Source organism: Pituophis catenifer, unplaced genomic scaffold, assembly GCF_029215685.1.
Source record: "Pituophis catenifer annectens isolate HBS135680 unplaced genomic scaffold, rPitCat1.0.hap2 SCAF_16, whole genome shotgun sequence".
In the NCBI taxonomy this organism is placed as follows: Eukaryota; Metazoa; Chordata; class Lepidosauria; order Squamata; family Colubridae; genus Pituophis; species Pituophis catenifer.
This window is the reverse complement of record NW_027256896.1, coordinates 10,713,848-10,723,089: the sequence shown is the minus strand read 5'-3', so window position 1 is coordinate 10,723,089 and position 9,242 is coordinate 10,713,848.

Below are 9,242 nucleotides of genomic sequence, written 5' to 3'. Positions count from 1 at the left end.
TGTTCGCTCAGCAACTGGTCGTAAGTCGAGGACAATCTGAATTTCAACAAATCTGGATTTCCAGGGCTTTTAAAAGCAGGGGCTTTTTAGTCTGGTCCGCTTCGGTGGGGATTGGACGCTTAGAAGGTGTTGCTTAAATGACGTTTAGCACCTTTCTGTGATGAGTGGCTATTCAAGTACAAGATGCTTTGCTTGTTCGAAAAGCGTTGCGGGAATCGGCCGCGAAGCTGAAGCGTAGCAAGGGATTTTTTTAAAAAAAATGTGGCACAGGGTGGGGTGGTTCTTTGGCGGTTCTTTTTTTCAAGGGATGAACCGAAAGCACCTTCGGTGAGCGAAAAGTTCCTTCTTTCCAGCAAGATGGCCTGACAGCCTGCTCCCCACCTCCCCTTCAATTAGCGCACACATCTCTATTTTTAAAAAGTACATGGAGCATAATAAATCTCCAGCACTTTCCCTTCACTCGAAAAACCTGACCAGGTGAAAGATGCCCGGGGGGTGGGGATGGGGGGGGGCTTCTGTGCTAATTCTCTAGCTTTGGGCTTTGAGGACTAAACCGCCTTAATACCGGGACAAATTGATGACAAATTGGTTTAGGAATTACGGGCAAATAGCCCCATGGGGAGCCTGGGTCACTGCCCCAGCTCGGCTTTGGAGGTGGGGGGGGCTGGATCCCAGAAGGTGGGGTCAGCTGACATGTTTCCCCCCTCCCTTGCCCCCCCCCCCCCCCGCCCTGAGTGCCTGGTCCTCCTTCTTCTCTGGCTGGAGAAGATTATCCTGACAGATCGTTTGGGTCTGACAAACCATTCTGCTTATCCACCAGCCAACAGGGGCTGCTTGGCGAGGTGGGGTACCCCTGCCAGGCAGGTGGGGAGGCAGGAAGCTGCCTGAGGGTCCCGGGGACAGCATCCACTGGTATGTGATGTGTTGTGGCAGTTTCCCTGCAGCCTGAAGCCAGCCTGGAGCAAACCCCGCTGATGTCTTTAATTGCTTTCCGATTTGATAGCCCACTTTCTGACAGCCTCGGCTGCGCAGCTGCCACACTCGCCACTGTCCCCCCACTTAGTTGGGGGGACAGCCAGGCCCCAGTTTCATCTCCTTCTCCCCCACGACCTTTGAAAAAGAAGGGAGCCAACAAGACAAGAGTGTCGTCCCCTACCCCGTCTCACTGGGCGGACGGAGATTGGACCTCTGCTTGAGATGATCCAAGCTTTCGGTCATCAAAGAATTTCTCCCACGGTGCAGATCCGAATGGAAGAAGAAGATGCAAAGTTGTTGGGTTGCCCCAGTGATTGATTGGGAGCGGAAATGATTACCAAGGGGCCAAAGACAAAAGAGAAGTGGATTGAAGACAGGGAGCTCTTTGGGATCTTTTTTCACAGAGACCTTCTAGGAAGATCTAGGAGTTTGGATCAGCTTTTTCTGGGGTGACATCTGGATTTTTTTTTATTGTACTGTCTGTCTCTACTTTTTCTTCTCTTGGTGGGCTACGGGTGTTTCCCAACTTTGGAAATTTAAGAAGAACGGTTGCAGGAACTGGGTCTGTCTAGTTTAATGACGAGAAGGACCAGGGGAGACATGATAGCAGTCTTCCAATATCTCAGGGGCTGCGACAAAGAAGAGGGAGTCAAGATATTTTCCAAAGCACCTGAAGGCAGGAGAAGAAACAATGGATGGAAACTCATCAAGGAGAGAAGCAACTTAGAACTAAGGAGAAATTTCCTGACAGTGAGAACAATGAATCAGTGGAACAACTTGCCTCCAGAAGTTCTGGGTGCTCCAACACCGGGTGGAAACTCATCAAGGAGAGATTCAACCTAGAAATGAGGAGAAATTTCCTGACAGTTAAAATAATTAATCAGTGGATTAATTGCCTCCAGAAGTTGTGGATGCTCCAACACTGGAAGTTTTTAAGAAGAGGTTGGATAGCCATTTGTCTGAAGTGGTGTAGGGTTTCCTGCCTAAGCAGGGGGTTGGACTAGAAGACCTCCAAGGTCCCTTCCAACTAGAATAACATTCTAGATACTTCTAGAAGATGTGTGGATTTCAGAATAACGGAGTTGGAAGGGACCTTGGAGGTCTTCTAATCCAACTGCCTGCTGAAGCAGTTGACTCTGTACCATTTCAGACAAATGGTCATCCAACATCTTCTTAAAAACTTCCAGTGTTGGAGCATTCACAACTTCTGGATGCAAGTTGTTCCACTGATTAATTGTTCTGTCAGGAAATTCCTCCTTAGTTCTAGGTTGCTTCTTTCCTTGTTTCCATCCTTTGCTTCTTGTCCTGCCCTCTGGTGCTTTGGAGAATAGAATAGAATAGAATAGAATAGAATAGAATAGAATAGAATAGAATAGAATAGAATAGAATAGAATAGAATAGAATAGCAGAGTTGGAAGAGACCTTGGAGATCTTATAGTTTTTTCAACTGGTATGGTGGCCAAGAGGCAGAGCTTTTGCCTCACAATCAGGAGGCAGATATTTCTCTCTCTGGGCACAATGAGAATCTATCTGCTGGACAAGACTCCACATTGGTGACAGGAAGGGCATCCAGCCAGTAAACACTCAGCTCCATTTAGTTGCCCAGACTCCACCCACCAAGGGATTTATGTGGTCTTTAAAAGAAGATGATGATGCTGTGGGTTTTTTATGTTGTAAGCTGCTCAGAGTCACTTGTGTGTGAGTTGGGCGGTCATATAAATTTGTTTAACAAACAAAAAGTAAATAAATTGGAGGAAGGGGAGAAATGAAATAGAAATGTCACTTCTATGGAAATTTCAAGAGAAGTTTTGTCTAGACTAAAATAGAAAAAACAAAGCAAGAGGCTCCTCCAGCCATTGGGTAGAAAAAGAAGATTGAACAATGAACTTTGGAGAGAACTGAGCAAGGAAAAGGTCAGACTCCATCTTCCACAAGTGAGGGATGCTCAAATTTTGTAGCAAAGTTTGGGCCGGTCCAGCCCTTTTCATTGCACAATGTCTAAAGAACGATGGTAGATTTGTTCCCTACTGGGGGCAAGTCCAATTTCCAGCCAAGGAGAGATTGTCCCTCAAGCATATCTGAGCATTCGAGCAGGAGGGATCCATTAGACATCTGCCTACAGCATCCTTGAAGGATAGGAACTTTACTCCTGAGCTGAGGGTACCAAGTGGATTTCTGGGGGAAGTCAGTGAGAGCACCTTGAGCAAGCTGGGTGAACCTCAGAAGCTGAGGTCGGACTGTCCTTGTTGCTTCTCCAACTTTCTTAAGCCAGGATTTCTTTCCAAGACCAGCAGGTGAAGTCAACAAACCCTGGTTATAAACCCAGTGGCTTGGGATGTAATGTTGGGCACTGTCTATCAGCTTCATCAAGTAAATCACAGCAGGAAATGAACTCTAAGGGGAAAGATAAAGGTTCCCCTCGCACATATGTGCTAGTTGTTCCCGACTCTAGGGGGCGGTGCTCATCTCTGTTTCAAAGCCGAAGAACCAGCGCTCTCCGAAGACGTCTCCGTGATCATGTGGCCGGCATGACTCAACGCCAAAGGCGCACGGAACGCTGTTCCCTTCCCACCAAAGGTGGTCCTATTTTTCGACTTGCATTTTTTACCTGCTTTCGAACTGCTAGGTTGGCAGAAGCTGGGACAAGAAACACGAGCTCACTCCGTTACGCGGCACTAGGGATTCGAACTGCTGAACATCCAACCTTTCTGATCGACAAGCTCAGTGTCTTAGCCACTGAGCCACCACGTCCCTAATGAACTCTACAGGAAAGCAAAAACTACTTTCATTGAGATGGGCTACACCGAGATAATTTGCTGGTGCCCTCCATCTCCATTTCCTCTGGTTAGGGTTAGGGAGACAGAGCTGGAAATCAGGTAAGACGGCAAGAGGAGCCCCGTCTTGCTCCACGCGCCCCAAAATAATAAGACCTCCCCAAAAATAAGGCCAAGCGCTTATTTCGGGGTTCAAAAAAATATAAGACGGGGTCTTATTTTCGGGAAAACACGGTAAGAGGAAGACGGACCATTTTGTAACATTTAAGAGAACAGAGAGAAAGAAAAAGAAAGAAAAAGAAAACTTCAGCCGCTTCCCTAGAGATCCTGTGAGAAGCACCACATCTAAAGTTCTGGGAAAGCAGAAAAGAGTGGAGAACTTCGCCAGGCGCTCACAAAGTGCTTACCCCGAAGGGCCATTAGCAAGCAGCCTGCATTATTGAGGAAGGGCTGATGGAGCAACCGCCGACACCGGCTGGCCCTGGGGGCAAACCACTCGGCGTGCTTTCCAAAGCCGCAAGGCCCCAACCGCCTTGCAAAAGGAGACTGTCAGGGCTGGGAAACGTAGGTGGGTTCAGCATCTCTTGTATTTCTGTGCTTCTTCCTGCACCGGCTGTTTTTGAGTCCTTCCTGGGAAGAATGGCTAACGCAGGGATCTGCAACCTTAAACACTCAAAGAGCCACTCGGACCCATTTCGCACAGAAAAGAAAACACTAGGAGTCACAAAAACCCTTCTTGTGCCTGACTATTTCTTGAGTAGCCACAAAACTAGCATATGTAGTTGTTGTTGTTGTTGTTGTTGTTGTTGTTATTATTATTATTATTATTATTATTATTAGTTAATCTTTAGTGAGATTCACAGCCTTTGAGGCTGGTTAATGGCTCAGCAGCTCGAGTCCTAACCAAGGACCTAGGAACTGTTAAGGTATCGTCGGAGGATGTAAGCTGTTCCGAGTAAGGTGGTTTTTTGTAGAGTCAAAATGCTCAAGTCCGGCAAATTTAGAATTTCTAAATAGCGGGGTAGCCCTTTGGGTATTGCTCCAAGGGCTCCAATTACAATCGGGACAACACACGATTTCTTTTTCCACAGTCGCTCAACTTCAATTTGCACATCTCGGTACTTTGTGATTTTTTCTTGCTGATTATTATTATTATTATTATTATTATTATTATTATTATTATTATTATTTATTAGATTTGTATACCGCCCTACTCCCGAAGGACTCAGGGCGGTGAACAGACACAAATTAAAACACATACATACAAAAGTTAAAAAACATAATTAAAACCAAATTGAATAATTTCGCCCGAGACAATTAAAATTCCCAATAATTTAAAAACAAATTAAAATTTCAGTTTAAAAAATTTAAAAGAAAGGGGAGAAAATTAGGCCAGGCCGGCCTGCTGGAATAGGAGGGTCTTAAGAGCACGGCGGAAAGTGCACAGATCCGGGATCCTCCGTATCTCCGGGGGGAGCTCGTTCCAGATAGTAGGTGCCCCCACAGAGAAGGCCCTCCCCCTGGGGGCCGCCAGTCGACATTGTTTGGCTGACGGCACCTGGAGGAGCCCCTCTCTATGAGAGCGTACCGGCCGGTGGGAGGCTGTTTGTGGTAGTAGGCGGTCCCGTAAATAACCAGGTAGTTGAATTAAACGTTCTGTTTTCTTCTGAAACTTTTCTTTTCTTGGATTTATCCATGATTGGCCTACCAAAGGTTGAAAAGCTCAATAAATCGTGTGCCGATGGGTGTTGCACATTGACGGTTGTGATGCATATTTTGAGTGACAGGGAGCTGCAGCAAAGGGGTGAAAGAGCCACATGCGGCTCCAGAGCCGCAGGTTGCTGACCCTTTGGGCTAATGGATACGTTTAGGTGCGGAATAACTTCGTGTTTAAAAAAATAAATAAATAAAAGAGGCGATGTAGAATTTCCTTTTAACCGGGTAAAACTGTTCTTGGGCTCTTTTTAAAGAGAGAGTATGGATTTGGGCTGCCCCTGGAGAAGGCTTTCTTGGCATTTGAGAGTTTGCATTCCGGCTTGAAAAGAAGTTTGAGAGTTTTACTGTGAATCTGATTCGTTACAGTTTAGTGCTCTAAGTTAATAATTTATACCACGTTAACCAGGAATGCTTAGTCCGAAGTGTAAGGTTTTTCCTTTAAAAAGTGGTAGAATGTATTTCATAACTCTAAGGTTCTGTTCAAAAACTTGATCTATGATGGATGGGTGGATGGATTAATGGATGGAAGGAAAGAAGGGAGGGAGGGAGGAAAGAAGGAATTAACCATATGTATTCAAAGAATCTATGGAAAGGAGAGGAAAGGAGGGGAGGGGAGGGGAGAGGAGAGGAAGAAAGGAAAAGAAAGGAAAGGAAAGGAAAGGAAAGGAAAGGAAAGGAAAGGAAAGGAAAGGAAAGGAAAGGAAAGGAAGGAAGGAAGGAAGAAAGAAAGAAAGAAAGAAAGAAAGAAAGAAAGAAAGAAAGAAAGAAAGAAAGAAAGAAAGAAAGAAAGAAAGAAAGAAAGAAAGAAAAGGAACCTTAGCTATGAAAGCCGGCTGGGTGTCTTTGGGCCAATCACCAGGAGACTGGGAGTTCTAGTCCCGCCATAGCTATGAAAGCCAGCTGGGTGACTTTGGGCCAATCACCAGGAGACTGGGAGTTCTAGTCCCGCCATAGCTATGAAAGCTGGCTGGATGACTTTGGGCCAATCACCAGGAGACGGTGAGTTCTAGTCCTGCCTTAACCATGAAAGCCAGCTGGGTGACTTTCTCTCGCAGCCCAACCTACCTCATAGAGTTGTTGTTGTGGGGGAAATAGAGGAAAGAAGGAGGATTAGCTCTATCCGCCATCGTGCGTGGGATTTATAGGATAACCCATAAACAAATGCACATAAATAAGATCCAGTCCCTTTTCCAAGCCATCCTAGGCGTCCTGCCATCCGGCTGTCAGTTACTCCAGCGAGTTAAGCACTCACCTGTTGAGCATGGAATAAAGGCGGCATTTATTTGGTTTCCATCAGCCGGGGGATGATTTATCTTCCCTCCCAACCCAGCCTCTCTGCCTTCTTCCCCGGGATAAAAAGCTGCTCGGTTCTTTGGCAACTGTTGTTGTCTTTAGGCGGAGATTTGTGCTGTAAAATGCACAATATGTTCTATCTGCCCTTTGGGAGACATCAAATATTCACCAGGCTGAAAAAGGAAAAAACTCGGCTGGTGCTTCTCGCTGCTCCCTCCCAACCTTCCCTCCCTCCCAATTCAGGAAGGGGTCAAAATGGGCCAGATCTCCAGCTGCGATGCTGTGTGGGATTTGCAGCAAAGTGAGAGGAGGCTGAAGGACACGGGGACGAGGCGTGTGACGTGTGAGAGAACACAACAGGGACACAAACACACCAATAGCTGATCTAAATCTTCCCCTGTACGCACGCACGCACATGCTTAATCCAAACACACAATAGATTTGGGTCGAAACCCGAGAGAGAAGACTTGGCTGGTGAATCACAGACCACAAAGTTTGAATCACAAGGTCTGTAAAGACGGAGGAGCTGTGAATAACGCTGGAGAACCAGTTTGGCCTTAGTGGTTAAGGCACCACCCTCGAAAACAAGAGGCTGGGAGTTCTAGTCCGACCTTAGTCAGGAAAGCCAGCTGGATGATTTTGGACCAATCATAAGGAGAAGGGGAGTTCTAGTTCCGCCTTAGCTATGAAAACCAGCTGGGTGGCTTTCAGACAATCACTAGGAGATGGTGAGTTCTAGTTCCCCCTTAGCCAGGAAAGCAAAAGGGTGACTTTGGACCAATCATCAGGAGACTGGGAGTTCTAGTTCCGCCTGAGCTATGAAAAGCATCTGGGTGACTTTCAGACAATCACTAGGAGATGGTGAGTTCTAGTTCCCCCTTAGCCAGGAAAGCAAAAGGATGACTTTGGGCCAACCACCAGGAGAAGGAGAGTTGTAATCCTGTCTTAGCCATGACAGCCAACATGGTGACTTTGGGTCAATCCCCAGGAGACTGGGAGTTCTAGTTCCACCTTAGCCAGGAAAGCACACAGGGTGACTTTGAGCCAATCCCCAGGAGGTGGTGAGTTCTAATCCCACCTTTGCCATGAAAGCAAAGCTAACAGGCTGACTTTGGGCCAATCACTCTCTCTCTCTCATCCCAACCCACCTCACAGGGTTGTTTTTATAGGGGAAACAAGAGAAGGAAAGAGCATTAGTTATGTTCACCACCTACATACAATTGTTTATTTTTTTTAAAAAACCCAACAACAGTGGGATTTAAATACATTTTTTAAAAAAAATCCCAGGAAAACTTTTCACACATACATGCAATACACGTTAAGATCCTGCATGCATGAGACGGTAACAGAGTTGGAAGGGACCTTGGAGGACATCAAGTCCAACCCCTTGCTCACGCAGGATACTAGGGAGTTGAACCGCCAACCCAGTGATGAAATCCAAATTTTTTTACTACCAGTAAAAAAAATGTGGGCGTGGCTTGGTGGGCGTGGCAGGGGAAGGATACTGCAAAATCTCCATTCCCTCCCCACTCCAGGGGAAGGATACTGCAAAATCCCCATTCCCTCCCCACTCAAAGGGAAGGATACTGCAAAATCCCCATTCCCTCCCCACTCCTGGGGCCATTCTCTCCCCACTCCTGGGGGAAGGATCCTGCAAAATCCCCATTCCTGCCTCACTCTTGGAGGAAGGATACTGCAAAATCTCCATTCCCTCCCCACTCTGGGGCCAGCCAGAGGTGACATTTGCCGGTTCTCCGAACAACTCAAAATTTCCGCTACCGGTTCTCCAGAACCTGTCAGAACCTGCTGGATTTCACCCCTGCGCTGACCTTTCTGATCGACAAGCTCAGTGTCTTAGCCACTGAGCCACCTAGTCAGGTTGAGTGATACGGCATGGGGGGGGGAGGCAGGCTGAAATCAATTCACTGAGGACTGATGTTGCAGCACAGGACGTCTTTAAGAGAAGGGCATCTCATTGCACGGAGCTTCTTTCCCTCTTTCCGCAGACGACAAAATTCCTCGACGGGAAGAGAGGCCGAACTCAGGCGTGGGGTGGGGGGGCAGGGGGCCTTTAAACAATGCAGCTTCTGCAGAGCCATTCTCCAAGTCTTCTCGCAGCCCCCTCCCCACCGCCTTCCCAATCCTTTCCATCTGTTCCTCTGCAGCTGATGCTGATGGTTTTTGACAAGGCCCTCCTGCACACAAGACTGTTTTGCCCAGAAAATCTATTACAAGTTGCTCTGAGACAGACAGAAATCTTTCTCCTTCTGCCACACCGAGCTGGTCTTGCTCAGTTGTCCCACCCCGGGCAGGCAAGGAGGCTTGGGGTGGGCAAGAGAGGCTGCGGTCTCTGATCAGCAAGGAGGATGGGGTGGGGGGGACGCACCAGACAACTCGGAAGCAATCTGGCCAGCTCTTTCCCCATCTTGGGACGATCGGAAATAATTGGGGGTACAGGATCCCTCTCTGGTATTTCTTCCCCCC